This window comes from Rosa rugosa, chromosome 5 (assembly GCF_958449725.1).
Source record: "Rosa rugosa chromosome 5, drRosRugo1.1, whole genome shotgun sequence".
NCBI classification, from domain to species: Eukaryota; Viridiplantae; Streptophyta; class Magnoliopsida; order Rosales; family Rosaceae; genus Rosa; species Rosa rugosa.
Window position 1 is genome coordinate 18,726,805 of NC_084824.1, and position 16,882 is coordinate 18,743,686.

Here is a 16,882-nt window from a genome sequence, read left to right on the forward strand (position 1 = left end):
CCGCAAAGTAATTGAATGCTATTGACTGACTTTAAACAAGACAAGAGCAAAACTATTAAAGCCATTGTGTATCATTGCTTCATACTTTTGCATCCTAAAATAAACTGTTGTCTGAGATTTTCTTGAACTACAGCTTTCTTGCTTCATGGATCCTTAAAGTCTCTTTTCAACCATATGGCCTCCCAAGATGCTGTAGTAGTTTATCAATTCATACAATTGTAGCTTTTCAATTCTCTGTGGTCTTCGTTTTCATCAGACAACAGATTTTTCTTTCTTTTTTCATCATGTTCATTTGTTAGACAATGGTTTGCTGTTGGTTTTGAATTGTCTGAGATATAAGAGAAGACATACATTCTGTACAATTGAACACATCCTTGATTCCAAAAGCCATTTCATTCATCAGCAATATTCATCCCAACATTTACATAAGAATTAACATTGCCTAAGTGGCTATAACTGCATAAAGCCCGGAAAACATAAACGCGTCCACATTGCATTAACCATGCCTATAACTAAAGCAAAAACTAAAACTAGCTAGCAGGAGGCTCATCAAAATACCAAAACAAAAATGCCTTCAACTGCGCATTAACCATGCCTATAACTAAAGCAAAAACTAAAACCAGCTAGCAGTAGGCAGGTGATCAAAATACCAAAATAAGAGCCCTGCCTTGAACAACCATCACAGCTATGCAATATGATACTTCATCACAAACTTAGCCCACTCTGACCTCACAACATCAACATCCTTTTGGGTGTAGAACAATTCGGATCGTCGCTGCCACTGAAACAAAAGGCATAGTACAATCTCAACATCACAACATCATGCAGCAACAAGAACATTAAGTTATAAAGCTGTCGAACTAAAATTTAAGGCTTTACCTTTGAAGCAAAACCCAGGTTCTTATCCTCAATTATTTCCTTCATGTACCGCATGATGAATATGCCACAGTCCTTCACATTTTGTTGTGCCGGAATACCCTAAAAACAGTCATTACAAAATCTCAGCAGTGCACTAACCATAGCATGTACAAAATCTGAACCTACAATTATGAATACTAGCATACCCCCATGTTTTGCCACACTATTGATTTCCGGCCAGACCTATTTCTTTGAGCATTGTAAATTTTGATCCCACTTCAACAATAAAATAGAAGACAGCAGTAAGTTTAATCAATCGGCGACAAACAAACCAACATAAAAATCATCATTCCAGTATTTTATCAAAATCAGAGACTTGGTCAGACTTACTTTTCTACAACAGTTTGCCATTCTCCACCAACTAGTCGACGCCGCAATGGATCCATGAAATAGACAGTTTCTTCCTCCGGATTGGCAACAGTCAACATCCAATGGTTTCTTATAATTTTATACCAAGAAACTACTATCAGCTGCAATTTTTTTTTATTATATATATATATTACTTACTAAACGACATGTTTGAAGTAATTAATTAGACAAGTTAAAGAAAAGTCATTCATCCTGCATTATACGGCAACAAAAAAATCTGGCCCTTCTGTGCAGTTGTGAACCTATTTGCTAGAAAACGCGATCTTTCCGTTGTATTTCCACTTCCAGCTGCTCCAATCTGTGAAGGGTCCGCAAAGCTAACCATGTGTGACATCTTTGCTCTCTTCAAGACTTCATGCAAGTAGCTGTAAAAGCACATAACCTTAATACATTTGAAAACAAATAAGAGTATACATATTGAATACATTTATGAGATAATAATTCATTGGAGCCTACTGATTTTTCCAACTTACCATATATACATTGAGATTACTCCACCTGATAGTTCAGTCATTGTACACAATGCATGAATGTCTGACTTAAATAGATAATGCTTCCTGTCGATGCCAAACACTTTCTGTTCCAAATTGAAGGAGATTGTCCTCCCATTTGCCAAATTGTCCCTTGTCCAAATCCACAAGCACTTCAAAGGTGCAGGGTAATCTTTTGGTAGCTTCTTCATGTCAGTATTCTCCTCTTCAGGACTGCCTAATTGCATTTTCCTCTTCTTCAAACCCTTACTGGACTTATTTGGTTGTTTCTACATGATAACATATCGAGTTATTACTAAATACACAATGGAAGAACAATGGAAGAACATGCATGCTTCAGTTGCAGTTTCAGTTAGTTTACCTTCATAGTGTCGGGAGGGGATTGAAGTATGAGGTCCCTCGGCCAAGCAATGTAAGTCCCAACAGCATCTTTGACAGTAACTATCTCATCGTTGACTGGGAATGGAACCTTAGCTTGAGGATCAAGTGGACGCAGAATCGACACTCGCACATTCCCTTCTTCCAAAGCAACACCATGAAGTGTCTGGTTTTCGCAATTAGTGTCCACTTCAACAATGGTTGCAATAGCAACAATATTGTCGATCGACCCTAAAGCCAATCTGCACTCGAACTCTTTAAGTTCCTGTTTTATGCAATCACACATATTTCAAGAGAAACCAATTCAGCCATCTAGGACAACTCGACATATCAACACTGATTATTAATATACAAATCAAACACATGCATCAAAACAGTTTAATTAATTTATCTACGTCATAGATTAGAGCATATATACCTGCTGTGTAACTTCAACCAACTCAACAGCCTTCTCATGAACTACTGCAGCAGCTGGTTCTTCCACCGGAACCTGTACAACCTTATCTTCTTCCACTTCCTTCGCAATGTCATCCACCAAGTGTAACTGCTTCTTTGCAGAGATACCAGCAGCGTCCTCAATCTTTTGTAATGCACACTTCTCCCGCAAAGTGGAGCAACTACCTTGTCCAGAACCAAGGTCCTTCTGGCCTGCCGTAGGGGACTCAATGACAAGGGTTTTCCCATCAACTTTTGCTTCCAACCTCGTTATTGTTGCAGCCCAATATGCTCTCTCTCGTGCCACAATTTTCTCTGTCTCCTCCTCTATTAATTTCTTGCAGCCTTCCTTAATTCTTTCTTCAACAGTTTTCCTTTTTTGCCTCGGTAGGTTAAAATATACGCCAGGCTTGACTTGACCCCCCACACCACGCACTCTTCCATGGTGTTCAGGGTTACCTAGAGCCTTTGTCAATACATCATCAGTGCCACAAGATGTCACCTCACCGTCACTCACTTGTCTCTTCAGCTTTTCCTAAAAGAAGAATTTTTTTTTAATTTAAATCAGTTTTTGATTTAAAGTTGTATATCTTGTAATATAGTTGTAGTAAATGGCTTAGATAAGCTAAAACAAGTATAACACTTTACTTACTATGTCTGCGGCACACTTCTCTACCTCAACATCTTTGAAGTTGCCGTGTTTATCCTGCCGTGCCTTTATCCACATTGTTGCACGGTCGATTTCCGAATCAGGATTGATTTCAGACTACAAAATAATATAACTATAAGTAACCATTTAACCTTAACAATAACTCAGCATGCAAGATATAAAAGTAAATCACTCTACATATGCTCACCAATTCAGCCTCCAGATTTGCGTATCCCTTACGCGACATGCGATGAGGGTACTTGTTCTTACACCTCTTTCCCTTTTGCACCTTCTGCATTTCCTATAAACCATCAAAGTAATGACCATCATAACTCAATTCACTATAGTTATAACATGAGTAGTTATAATTTATCCAAGTTCTGAAAACATGAAAATACAAACAAACTGTACCTGAAATTCCTCAGACAATCGATCAGCTACAAAGATGTCCCAATGAGACTTCTCGATGAAGTTGTAATCAGCTGGGGGATACTCTAACATTTCAGGTTCATCCTTATGTGGGATGATGTACTGTCTAGTCAGCTTGCTCTTAAATTCTCTCCACTTCTGTGAAGCTGAAGATAGGACCATTCTCCTTGCCTCCGGAGGTACCTCAAATGCCATCTAACCAAATGATAAAGAAAAAATTAAAACCAGTCTATGAACATGGAGTCTTTATATTAATCAAGAGAAGAAGGATCAGTATTTTTATACCTCGACACACCCCCAAATCTTATTTTTTCGATCCTTTGGGACCTGCTTCCAAGAAGGTCTCCATATTGGTGCCTTAGTACGTGCTAGTACCCCAATATATGACTGCATTTCTTTGGCTGCAGCACCATAAGGCGACCCCTTCTGATTAAACAAGACTTTCAACTTTACCCCAAGAATTTTCCTTCTCACAATCCTGTGCATTGTAACACAACCACGCTTCAGCAACTTTAAGCCGCTTTTTTCTGGGCTGGATGCCTTAGATGACTTTTTCTTCTTATGCTTCGTCAATGACTTGCTGACCCTTAACGATGTCGTTGCTCTCTTTGGTGATGGCTTATTTTCTGATGCATTTGACTGACCAGAATATGCTAGTTCTGGTGCAGATCTCGCTCTTGTCACTTTCAATGCATTGATAATATTCTGCCTTGCTCTAGTGGCTGCCCTAGATTTTGAAGGAGCCATGATCTACAACCAAAAACACATGAGGGTTAGTTAAATATAAATGGGGCATGCTAGATCATATATAGTACAGCAATATATATTGACCTTATTGTAAAATTATCAAGTTTAAAGAAAAAAAAAATCAATATTGAAAACAGAAAGCTTAACAGATAAGGGAACATTATCATTGATAAGAAATGAAACAAATCAAGTAAAAACAACGATTCACAAATCAAGTTAAAAAAAGATTCATCCGAATTCAAATAAATAAAGTACATAGCCAACAATAACAATAATAAACCCTAAACTAAGAGTTGACACATTTCATTAGTCAATCCATATTCCTTCGTCACGATCCCACATATAATTGCTAGTTTGGTCACCATCTACATCTGTAGTGTCGATCGAAGGCATTGTGGTATCAAACAGCTCGTTCTCAAGTTCAATGACTCCAACCTCCTCATCATCACCTGCATGGTAATCCCTATCAGGACATCGTACGACCACAGACCAATTAGCGTTAAGAGGATCATCTATGTAACAGACTTGCTTCACATCTGTACCTAACACGAAAGGATCATTAAAATGACCTAACTTATTCAAATTTACTAATGTATAACCCAAATCATCTATCTTAATGCTCTTATCAATGTCAGCCCAATCACAGTAGAATACAGGAACCCTAAAGCTATGATAGTCTAACTCCCATATATCTTTAACGACTCCATAAAAAGTCGTATCATCATTAACCGGGTTTTTATCCTTCGCACTAGAGATTAGCATTGCATTGGCGAACAATGAAACACCACTGCATTGAACTGCTCGAACATCATCACGATCCTTGGTGTTGAAATTAACCCCATTTATCTTGTAAGCACTGAATGTTGGTACTTCTGAACTAGGACCATTAGCAATCCACCTTAAGTGTTCCGAAACATTAATATGATCATCAATACAAATGGCAGCAACCTTCATGCAAAGAAATAACATTATGGTTAGTTAAACTGTCATTTATACTTAATATCTACCCAAACTATAAAAGGTACTGGAATAAACAGATCATTGTACTTACCTTGTCTTGTATCCATTTCACAAATGTTTTATTCTGCTTCTCCTTTAGCCACTTCTTATTTTTTTTAAAATTTGGATAAACATGCTTCAACCATTCCAAATGTTCACTACAAAAGACAAGAAAAATGCAAAACCTTTAGTAAACTCCAACTACATGTATTTATTTGTACCGAAATGACACAGTAAAAAAATAAAAAAAAAAAAAAAAAATAAACAGAACACATGACTTACTCAAAGTAGGGCCTTGCTTCATTCGTATTCTGCAACACACAAAGATGTGCTAGCTGCAACTTCTTTTGATTTGGACAGATCATTGTGGCACCTGACAAAGCTCTGCACGTCCCCTTCTGGTCAGATGTACTGCTAGATGGTAGTCCAACAGTAGGTTCAGTTAGATTACGTTCTGCCAAAAACTCTACTGCTTCTTCGGCGATGTATGATTCAGCAATGCAACCTTCTGGATGGTTACGGTTCCTAACATATCCTTTTAATGTTTTCATGTACCTTTCGAAGGGGTACATCCATCTAAAGAAAATAGGGCCACATAGCTCAACTTCTCTAACAAGATGGATCGAAAGATGAATCATGATATCGAAGAAGGACGGTGGGAAGAATTTCTCAAGCTCACAAACTGTTTCGACAAGGTCAGCTTGAATTTTTTTTAGCTTCTCTACATCTATGACTTTACTGCATATGGCCTTGAAGAAGAGACAGAACTTAATGATAGCATATCTAACTGGTTTCTCTAATACTGAACGAATTGCAATGGGGAGCAAGTGATGGAGGACGGTATGGCAATCATGTGATTTCATACCAACAAGCCGTAGATCATCCATGGACACTAAACTCTTCACATTAGAACATAACCGATCAGCAAGCTTCATGCCAAAAAAAGATTTGCAAACTGTTTTCTTTTCTTCTAACATGAGATTCCAGCTTGCCAAAGGTAATTTCTCTTTTCCCCCTCCAATTTTAGGCTTCAGACCAGCCCTTATACCCATTGCCACCATATCTAAACGAGCAGCCACCCCATCTTTGGTTTTCCCAGGAATATTCAACAATGTACCGATTAATGCATCGCAAACATTTTTCTCGATGTGCATTACATCAAGATTATGTCGAACGGGAAGAAACTTCCAGTACTCAAGTTCGAAGAAAACAGATTTCTTCTTCCAACATGGTCTACTCTCATCTTCAGCACCCTTATATGGAGGATGAGGGTGCTCTTTACCAAAAGGCCAGTTCATACCTTCTACTCTTTGCAGCACCTCATGTCCACTTAATGGAATAGGAGCGAGATCACATTCTTCAGTGTTATCGAAAACTGCTGCCTGTTTTCGATAAGGATGGTAACGTGGTAAGAATCTCCAATGCCGCATATACGACATCTTTTGACCATGAGCCAGCCTATGAGGTTTGGTATGCTGTAAACAAATAGGACAAGCATTGTACCCTTTCACAATGCTGCCTGACAAATTCCCATATGCAGGGAAGTCGTTAATGGTCCAAAAGAGCACTGCTTTAAGTTTGAAGTACTTTTTTCTATAACCATCATATACCCCTTCAACCCCATCCCACAAAATCTTCAAATCATCTATCAAGGGCTGGAGATAGACATCAATGTCATTTCCAGGCTGTTTAGGTCCAGAGATTAACAAGGTGAGCATCATGTACTTCCTCTTCATACAGAGCCATGGGGGAAGATTGTAGGTCACTAGTATGACAGGCCAACAAGAATATCTACTAGAAAGGGAACTGTCGGGATTGAAACCATCAGACGACAGGGCTAGCCTTAGATTCCTAGGCTCTGAACTAAAAGCAGGCCACTTATCGTCCACTAACTTCCAAGTAGGGGAGTCAGCCGGATGCCTCATTTTATCATCCTTCAGTCGCTCATCAGCATGCCATGTCAAGCTTTTAGCTGTACTAGTCGACTGAAACATCTTTCTAAATCTAGGTATAGGTGGAAAATACCACAACACTTTCCCTGGAACCCCGACTTTTTCTACTTTATTCTTTCCCAACTTCCACCTAGAGAGACCACAAGTAGGGCAGCTAGTGGCATCAACATTACTATCCCTGTATAAGATACAGTCGTTAGGACACGCATGTATCTTTTCATAATTCATTCCCAACGCACACAAACTCTTTTTGGCCTCATAAAAAGAACTTGGCACTTCATTACCTTCTGGAAGCAATATTCCAATCAATATCAACATGTCAGAATAGCAAGCATCACTCAACCCATGCTTTGCTTTGAGGTTATAAGTTTTAACAAGTCCATTTAACTTGGTAAAACGCGTACAGCCAGGGTAAAGAGGTTTGTCGCCATCTTCAACAAACCTTAAAAACTCATCAGAGTCTACTGAAAACTCATGATCATCAGACCCCCCCACAGTGTCATTACCTGCCATTTCTACAGTTTCAGAATTCCCTTCGGGTGCGCTACTCTCATTTGACGAGAGTTCCCCATGCCATATCCATTTTGTGTAAGTTTTATCAATACCAAACTCAACCAAATGATCCCTTACTACCCTAGCCTTCCAAGATTTACCATGACCACATCTCATACAAGGACATCAAACCTTATTGACATCACAACCACTCTCTAATGCAAACATAATCAATTCTTCAACCCCTAACTCAAAAGCTCGCGATCTCCTATCAGCATGCATCCATGATTTGTCCATCTTACAATGAAAGCCAGACAACATATAAATATTCCAAGGATGCAACCACAAAACAAAACAACTTAATATACCTAACATTTCATCGCAACCACAAGTGTACTATATATATGCATGTCATAGAATCATAGAGCACTTAGGCAGCCATTGCAATCATCACAAATATACAGCAACGAACATGTATATTATAAATTGCATCATATTAATGATAACGAAATCAACAACCACATCAACAAACACAACAACATATATTATAAACCTATATGCTACACTAGTACAAAATAAGAGAGAGCTTAGCAATACTCACCAAAAGTGCTTATCTAAGCTAGTTTGCCTCAGCAATAAGCTTATCTACCTCCACCAGCCTCCACAAATCATCCGCCGAGATTCCTTTTCAATCATCAAATTTACCTATGACAAATTTACAATACATACAAAAGTTATCTCCAAGTTCAAAACTTTAACACTTTTGAAAGTAAAGTCCACGGTCTTTAATCAATCTTTTCTTAGTACAATATACTTTAGTACAGCTATATGTTTATCGTTCTTTCGACATACACCCTTTAACCCCATTTCATGACCTATCTTTAACTAATTAACTACCCTGTTGTCCCAACCATTTCAGATAATTGAGTATTGCTTTGAAAAAGTTCAAATTGGAAAACAAAATAAGGGAAGCCAACTGAATCAAAGTCCAAGTCATATCTATGTCGAACCAAATTTGAATATCATTTATGTCCTCATGACTGAAATTTATATCCAAAAAAAAAAAGAGAAAGAGCAGTAGTTAATTGTGAAAAATGTTGAAATTGTAATCTTGGTTGTAGTAACACTTCAAAAACCCAAGATTCTAAACCCTATGTAATTTTATTCTATATTTGTGGCTGTAGTAAAGCATAATGCCAAAACCCCCATTAAAAACAGAATAGCGAAAGACTGAAAGCCAAATAGGAGATAGAGCATTTCCATGATGCTACAAAGATGGCCATAAGCTGTGCACGTCTGATTTCGAATAGGGTAACAATCAAGTCGACAAACTAACTCAGAAAGTAATTAATTTCTTTTATCATTTAGTTTTTCCTTTAGAGTCTGCTAGCACAATTATTATTATTATTATCCAAACAAATAAACTCTTTAGTTTCTATTCTATAGGAAAAACAGAAGGAATAACAGCTGGTTATCCATGAAGAATAGAACTGATTGAACTCTTTGAAACTAAAGTCTATAATCATCGATGGAACAGAATAGAACAATCAGTAATATAATGATTTAGAAATACAATGTTAAGAACTCATTCTTGAAAACAGAACACCTCACAATCTTAAATTGTTCCATGAGGAGTTTAAAATAAAATCTGAAAACTCATGATCATCAGACAAATATTTCGAACAACTGGTAATGATAGCACAACGATCATGACAAGCAAGTAGTATAGGCCACTATGCACATAAAGAGAAACCACAAAAGTTCCTTCAATTTGATAAAGCCAAATAAACCCTTTTTAAAAACTGTTACTACTACTTAGGGATCCATAAACTCCCAACCAATCTCAACTGTAAACAATTAAGCCCAACCAAATGCTAGAACTAAATGGTCCGTAATAAATATGCAAAATCTGGAAAAAAAAAAAAAGGTGGGGTGGGGTGGGGTGGGGGTAAGATAGCTCTTCTGCTTCAGATGGAATCAACTTCATCAATAGACTAAAAAGGCTAATTACACCTACTGTTATAAAACAGAACTGTAAATGTGAATGATACAGCAGCCAAAATTTCATTCTTTCTTTAATATATCAAATGGGTTTATCAAAAGCTAAGCATATAACTTAAAAATATGCAAAATTTGAATGACAGCAACCAAAGTTTCAATCTTTCTTCTAAAGTTTATCAAAAGCTTCAGACTTTAATCACACAAATGGCTATTCAGCAATACCCAGAGAGTAAAATCAAACAAAGTTGAGTACCTAAAGTTCAGAGGGAGCAGGGTGAATGAGTCGGAGCAGATCGAGCTTGGGCAACCCAAAAAAAAAAACACATCCAACACTTCGCACTTCAAGCCTATTTGCCTGAAATCTCTTAACAACCTACTGGGACATGATATCGAACAGGATTTCAGGATTCACACTAATTTTTCTTCTCTTTTCTCATGGTTTCCCCATCATCCATACAATCCGTGACGAACTCCGGCGGGTTCCAGACCATGAAGCTGTTGTTGATGGAGGTTAAGTTTGAGAGGATCTGCCTTCAAACTGCTTAGTAGAGACGGGTTCGTGGTCTGAGAGCGGGCTGAGGGCGGGGCTAAGAGCGGGACTGAGGGAGGGCTGAGGGCGGGGCTGATCGAGAGAGACGGGTTCGTGGTCTGAGAGCGGGCTGAGGACGGGGCTGAGAGAGACGGGTTCGTGGTCTGAGAGCGGGCTGAGGGCGGGGCTGAGGGCTGGGCTGAGAGCGGGACTGAGGGATGAGAGTGAGAGTGAGTGATTTTCAGCTGGAGGCGGACTGGGTGTTTTGCTCGATGGAATGGAGAGGGAACGAGTTGAAAGAGTATAAGTGTTAAAAGTAAAAGTCAAACCCTAACTAAAGTCACCTATTCATTGTATCGAAAAAAAAAAAATCGAAAACTCAGACGACATCAAATAAGGTGCATTGTCTGAAACTCATGTAACAACAGACAAATTAAAAACCATTGTCTGAACCACTTAAATCAGACAACATCTTTCCGTAGCCATTGACTTAAAAGATATCAGACAACAGACACCTAAAATAAACTAAAACAGTTGTGTGACTGAAAATAATCAGACGACAGCAAAAATAAACCATTGTATGACTGAACCTTGGACAACATCACATAATAACTGTTGTCTGAATTGATTCATTCAGACAACATCAAAAAAATGAACCATTGTCTGAAATGAGTTTGGACGACAGCCAAGAAAAAACTATTGTTGGATTCGAAAACTTAGACGACAGAATTTTTCTTGCTGTCGTCTGATTATTTCAGACGACAGTTAAAATGTTTGCTGTCGTCTGATATGTATTGTCTGATTCCGAAATTGGTGTAGTGAATAGTGAGGCTTAGTTTCACTTAGGAGTATAGCAGATCATGGCATTGGATCATGTTCACGTGTTTTGATCTGTACATGGCATTTGAATATATTATATTAAAATATCATTGATAATATATAGTAAAATACAAAGTTTTGTCAGATGTATAGTGGCACTAGAGTAGCATATATGGTTTGGGATATGTTGCCGGTCTCAATCATATATAGTAGACCACGTATTGAAATTGTGGATGTGTGCTGCACTACTTGTACTCCTGCACGTGTATCTTTATCAGGTTTTGATAAGAGGTATCGAACACGTGGTGTCCAAAGCTCCAATATATATATATATATATATATATATATATATATATATATATATATATCGGTGTGCACGATGTAGGGAGCAAGATAGGTGTTTGTAAACTAGAAGTCTGGAACTTCTAACAATTTGCTGGCATGCTTAGATAATTGACAGCATGTAGATATTTGAGATAGTTATTTAACTTATCTGTTTATTGAAGCTTTGCAGCGCGATTTCCTTGCGAAGGCTAGAAGGAGAGTGGAGTGGGTTTGCAACGCTGAGTGGAGTGGAGTGGGTTTCCAGATCTGTAATTCATTGCAATCGGTGATCTTGCTGTCCTTTTGTTTCTTGCTTGTTGAGAACGCAGCAGAGTTCATGATGTCATGCACGACAAGGACAGAGAGCTCCTGGCCTTGCAAAGGTAAGTGGGATGACGGCAGTGGAGATCCGAGTTTTGCGGCAGGAGCTCAGCGGGGCCTGGAGCTCAGCGGAGGAATTCGGCGGACGGAGCCTGGCGGAGGTAAGCTAGCGGAGCGGAGGTTGGCTCGGGACTGTAGCTGAGCGGATGTGGGTTTCCGAGGCATGCCCTGGCTGCTGGGTTGCTGCTGATGTAGCTGAGCGGATGTGGGTTTCCGAGGCATGCCCTGGCTGCTGGGTTGCTGCTGATGTAGCTGAGCGGATAAGGGTTTCCGCTGACGGAGATTGGCGGAGGAAGTACCGCTGAAGGAGAGTTGAGCTGGCGGAGGGTGCCTAGCTGCTGTGGAGCTTTGCTGGCGGAGGTGATGACCAGCGGAGGTCACCAGCGGAGCAGTTGACCAGCGCTGGTGTTACCGCTGACTGAGAGCGGCGGTGCCGCTGAAGAAGTGTGGCGGTGGAACCTCTCCGGCGGTGAAGCTCAGCGGAGCCTGCTGTCAGCGGGGTTTGTCCGCGAAGCTTTTGGTCAAGAGAGCTCTTGGTTGGTCAGCGGAGGCACGATGAAGGTGTGATGTAGTTTCACGGGCCGCCATCTATCAAAACTTGGAGGAAGCTCCTGGCGGTGGTGATAGTCAGCGGAGGCCTTGAGTTCGGCGGAGCGGAGGCGCAGTCTGAAACTTGCTTGATGAGTGCAACACTGCTGCCACCACGACCGGAGCCTCTGCGGAGCGTTGCAGTTACAGTTATAGTTCGGCGGACGGAGGTTCCTGGCGGAGTGGAGAAGGATAGTTGGGCGGAGCTCAGAGCTCAGCGGAGATGGCGAACCTGGAACTCGGCCGAGACCCGCCTGGAGGAGGCCTGCAGGCGGAGGTGATGGTGTTGTGCGAGCTGGTGCTGGCGGTTTGATGCAGCGAAGAAGGAGGGTGGCCAAAGTAATTCTCTGGGTGTTCAGAGAAAATTGGCACCGAGATTTTTTTTTTTTTTTTTTGGTGGCTGGCGTTGACCAAAAGTTGACCAAGCCTGATGGGCGTTGACCGACTCCGCCGGGCGTTGACCAGGCATTGACCGAGCCTGATGGGCGTTGACCGGCCCCAATTTGATGTTGAATGAGCGTTGACTCGACACTTTCGGGTCAAAGCTCGTGATAGGTGACGAAGCCTTTGTGTTGGCTTCCCACAGACGGCGCCAATGTTAACGTTTGGATCCGTTGAGGATCTAATTAACGATAAGTAAAAGAGAGAGAGAGAGTGACACAAGCGAAGTATAATGGTTCGCCTCCCGCCTTAGCGGGAGACTACGTCCACTTGAATGTTTAACTATGTGTGTTGAGCCTTGCGGCCCAAGGGGATTACAAAAGATGTAATGGGATGTTGGATATGGAATGTCTATCTAAGTGGGAGGAGAGTTCCTTTTATAGGTGAAGGAAGCCATCTCCTTTACATGGTTTTCGATGTGGGACAAGCAACAACTATTTCTAGTCTAGAAAGCCTATTTGTGAGGGCAACTTTGCAAGGCCGGAAAGGTGGCTTCCCGGCGACGGATTTGCGACTTCCGGATACCGTAGCGTAGCTTGAACATAGGGCTACAAGATGCAAGTAGCGGTTGGGCCTCACCATGGCTTGTGGGTGTCCCAAAGAGGGTGTTACTTATGCTTGGTGATGTAGTAAATACTCCATATTGTTGGAGGTATGTAGGGGTGGGATCGGCTCGGTACGGTTCGGTAATTAAGGTATACCGAAGCCGAGACCGATTATTTGACTCGGTTCGGTACGGCTCGGTACTCATAAAAATGCCTAACAAAACCGAACCGTCCCGAAACCGATCGGTTCGGCACCATTCGGTACCCCAGTTCTGCTTTCAAAATGCCTGTGAAGAAACAACTTTCAACTTTCAATAAGCAACTAAACATTGCAGCAAAGGCTTACTATTACAAGTTTACAACAATACAACCCAAATAAACTCATATAAGTATTGCACAAAGGCTGAAACCATAAAAAATTAAAAAGTTTAAAACTGAAAATGAGATTGAGAAATGAGGAGTGAGGACAGTTCATGAAATGATAGAAATTAAAAATGAGCAATAGCCAACAATGAGGACAATCAACTTGTTTCTGAGTCTTCAGAACTAGAATTTTCAGATTCATCTTCAATCACCTCCACAACTTCATCACTTGCATCCTTTCCCTTTGCTTTTGGAGGAGGCCTAGGACATGAGTTAACACTTGAAGATGCTGAGCTTATATGATCTATACACCAAACAGTCAAACACAATGGTTTGCACAATATCAGAACTTGAAATACATAAAAATGTAATGATATAAAAAATAAAAAAAACTGAGCAGTTGAGTAGAAATAAAAAAACTTTACCTTTCTCACATTTCTCATAGAATTCTGTTTCCTTGATTCCTGGAACATCCTCTATGTGGCTAATATCATTACCTCTCAACCAACTTTGCAAACATATCAAAGCTTCCACAGATTTAGGAGTTAATGAACTTCTAAAGTTGTCGATTACTCTCCCTCCAGTGCTAAAAGCAGCCTCGGATGCAACTGTGGACACTTGAACAGCCAATACATCTTTGGCTATTGCTGCAAGAACAGGGTACTTAGGTCCATTCAGCTTCCACCATAACAAAATTGGGAAATCTGATTCTCCTGAATTTGTGTACTCAAGAGGGTCCAATAGATACTTGTCCACTTCATGTGCAACCACTTGCTCATCAAGTTCTGAAACAACTTTTCTCCAATCACTCAAGATTGATGCTCTTCCTCTGCTGTCACTGCTTGTTACTGTGCTTTGTGAAGTTGAAGTTAAAACCTCCCTTTTCTTTGCAGGGGCATCCTTTGGTGCATAAGCTTCATACAATGACATCAACACATCCCTTAACTCCTTGCCTTTTGCTTCCACAATGTCATTATCATACCCCTCTTTTTTCAACAAATGAGTGATATTAAGAAGCTTGAATCTGGGATCAAGCACAAGCCCCATAAACACCAAAGGATTTAGATCCTTGAAGCTGCCATAATATTTGAGAAATTTGGAACTCATGTGTCCTGCCATATCAGTCAACACTTTCTCAGTTTCATTCCCTGTTTGCATTTCAGGTGCAATAAATAGCTTGTTGATCTCAGTTTCCATGGACAACACATCATGGAAAGTAGTATGGATTGTGGGATGATTACTTGCACTGACCCTCAAAGTAACTTCATAAAAAACCCTAAGAAAATGCACAAACACCTCTGCCTTATCCCATTCTTCATTTGTCGGTGGCCCAACTCTATTTCTATTGCCTTTGACTGGAACCGGATTCCCTTCCTCATCATACTCTTCCTCAGGCTCACTAAAATATGCAGCAAAGCCACTATCAGTTTCCTCTAGCATCCTTCCAAAGGCTTTTTTGAACTTCAAGGCAGCTTCCAACATTAAGAATGTTGAATTCCACCTTGTGGGAACATCCATAACCACCAAGCCTTTGCAAGGGACTTGTTCCTTTGCTACACATGCCTTAAAACTATCCAGCCTAGATGACGAAGACCTAACAAACTTTCAAGCATTTCTAATGGCTAGCACTGCCCTATTCAACCTCTTCAACCCACTTCCAACAATCAAGTTACAAATATGAGCAGTACACCTAACATGTGCATGAACTTTCCCTCTAAGATTGATTCCGATTTTTCCCTTTTGTTAAGTTTGGACCTAACAAACTCAATAGCACACTTATTAGCAGCCGCATTATCTACTGTGATGGTTAAAACCTTGTTTATCCCCCACTGAATCAAACAAGACTCTATCAACATCCCTATTGAATTTCCACTATGGTTATGGATAGTGCAGAAATTGATAATCCTCTTATGCATAACCCACTCATCATCTATAAAGTGTGCTGTTAGCACCATGTAATTGAAATTCTGCACACTTGTCCAAGTGTCAGTAGTTAGGCAGACTCTATGATGTGAAAAATCCGATTTCAATTTCTTCTTTGTCTTATCATACAACTTCAGAAAGTCTTTCACTAAAGTTTTCCTACATGGGACCTTAAACAAAGGCTGCATAACATAACAGAACTTCCTAAACCCTTGCTTCTCAACAAAGCTAAAAGGAAGCTCATCAACTACAACCATTTCAACACAAGCTTGCATGACTTCGTCAGGATTATAAGCTACAGCCTTCAGTGAATTACCCTTGCTTTTATCACCAACAAGCAGTTTTTGATTCTTATCAACAACCCTCCTTCCTGGATAATACTTACATGAGTTGTTTATGTGCCTAATCATACCCTGAGTCCCATTTTTTTAAGAATCACAAGCATAGTCTCCTACAGCACCCTTAGGACAATATATACACTTAGCCCTCCTAAACTCTTGTATAATATCTTCTTTACCCTTAACTTTAATCACTTTCGTATCAGTGTATTCCTCAAAATGCTCCCAAACCCAACTACGTTTCCTATCACCTCGAGGATTGTCATGTACCTTTTCAGACGAATTTTCAGTTGCTGCCCCTGCTGCTGATTGAGTGACATCTTCTTCAGCTGGCTGGATTGAGGGGGAGGTCCCACTGCTCGAAACAACCAAGCTGGACTGAGGGAGAGGTAAGTGGTCTGCTCCTTCTTTGCCTACTTCACCCCTCTTCTTACTTCTTCTAACCTGGAATAAAAAATAATAATTCAACAATAGTAAGTTAGTAACTAAAGAATGAAGATTCAAGATTGAACACAGTTCATGTAACCAAACATTCAAACATAAATAAACTGATAAAGTAAACTAAATTGATAAACTGATAAACTGAGCATTCTATGCAGAAACAAGAGCACATATAAACTGATAAACATTCAAACATATAATCATTCTATGTAGAAACAAGAGCACATAAAGTCATAAATTGATAAACTGACAAACAAGCAGTAAACTAATATCATAAAGTCATAAACTGATAAGCAAGTAAACTAATCCCAAATAATCAATCTAACAATC

At 39.9% G+C, this 16,882-nt stretch overlaps 1 long non-coding RNA gene across 1 annotated transcript; it reads right to left on the reverse strand.

Annotated features, from left to right (window-relative positions):
- Positions 1 to 374: 374 nt before the first annotated feature.
- On the reverse strand, positions 375 to 1,282 carry LOC133708257 (uncharacterized). The gene is made up of 3 exons (XR_009845694.1): positions 1,065 to 1,282; positions 880 to 978; positions 375 to 781 (listed from the first exon to the last, which is right to left on the reverse strand). It is a non-coding gene; the product is annotated as an uncharacterized LOC133708257 (long non-coding RNA).
- Between the last annotated feature and the right edge of the window lie 15,600 nt (positions 1,283 to 16,882).